We start from the raw sequence: 1,207 nt of genomic DNA, 5'->3' as shown, positions 1-1,207 counted from the left end.
TGTGGCTTTTGATTCCATTGACCACCCCAGGAGAAATTTGGGTGGTTCCTCCAACCTGCATTATAAGTATTACTGTATGTGTTATTTTGAGATCTAAAGTTATTGTTACCCATATAGTTGACTTGTTCCTCTTCGGTTGTAGGATTGAAGGATTGATATTCTATATGCACACCTTCTCCACTTGCGTCACACCTCATTATTGGACGTACCTGCGTAGAACCAAGTAAACCATCAATCTTTTTATTAAGAAGTTATACCTGATTTGACAGTATAGTAACTGAGTCGACGTTATAGATGCCTGCTGTTTTTGTTGGCTTAGTCCTCATGACTTGCCACTAATAGTTATTTAGTGACATTTCTTCAATGAATTCATAAGCTTCTTTAGGTGTTTTGCTGTTGATGGTTCCTCCAGCAGCTGCGTCAATCATCTGTCTTGTCGAGGGATTCACACCATTGTAGAACGTTTGAACTTGCAGCCATAGAGGTAACCTATGGTGAGGGCACCTTCGCAATAGATCGTTGTATCTCTCCCATGCATCATAAAGTGTTTCTAAGTCCATCTGCACAAAAGAAGATATATCATTACTTAACCTAGCCGTTTAGCCGGCAAAAAATATTTTAGTAAAAATTTATCGATCATTTGTTCCCAAGTAGTGATAGACCCTCATGGTAACGAGTTCAACCACTATTTAGCTTTGTTTCTTAGTGAAAAGGGGAATAACCGAAAGCGAATGGCATCATCAGAAACGCCAATAATTTTGAAAGTGTCGCAAAATTCTAGAAAATTCGCCAAGTGAGTGTTGGGATCCTCATCCTACAAACCATCAAACTGAACAAACTGCTATATCATTTGAATTGTGTTAGGTTTCAGTTTGAAATTATTCACAGCAATAGCAAGTTGAACTATACTTGACTCAGTTCTGTTAAAAAAGGTTTAGCATAGTCATACATAGTACGTAGAGCAGGATTTTGATTAGCAGCAATTGTAGGAGGTAGCTGTCTGCCTTGGTTTTCAGCCACCTCTTCGGTTGGGGGTTGAGTACCGTCTTCTTGCTCGTTCTCTGTGTAACTTAAGCTTCGCCTTATTTCTCTTTGGTTTCTACGAACTGTGCAACCGGTTTCTTCATCAAAAAGTAATGGTCCTGACTAGTTTCTTCTAATAATAAACTATAAAAACCTGTCAAGAGAAAGAAAAAGTAAATTAATT

General features: G+C 38.3%; 1 non-coding gene across 1 annotated transcript; it reads left to right on the top strand.

Moving 5' to 3' along the window:
• The first annotated feature begins 486 nt into the window (after window positions 1–486).
• Window positions 487–593, top strand: LOC128292277 (small nucleolar RNA R71). Its single transcript, XR_008282262.1, has one exon. It is a non-coding gene; the product is annotated as a small nucleolar RNA R71 (small nucleolar RNA).
• The last annotated feature ends 614 nt before the right edge of the window (window positions 594–1,207 follow it).

Source organism: Gossypium arboreum, chromosome 4 (assembly GCF_025698485.1).
Source record: "Gossypium arboreum isolate Shixiya-1 chromosome 4, ASM2569848v2, whole genome shotgun sequence".
NCBI classification, from domain to species: domain Eukaryota; kingdom Viridiplantae; phylum Streptophyta; class Magnoliopsida; order Malvales; family Malvaceae; genus Gossypium; species Gossypium arboreum.
Note: the sequence above shows the minus strand (reverse complement) of the source record. Positions and strands in the feature narration are given on the sequence as shown.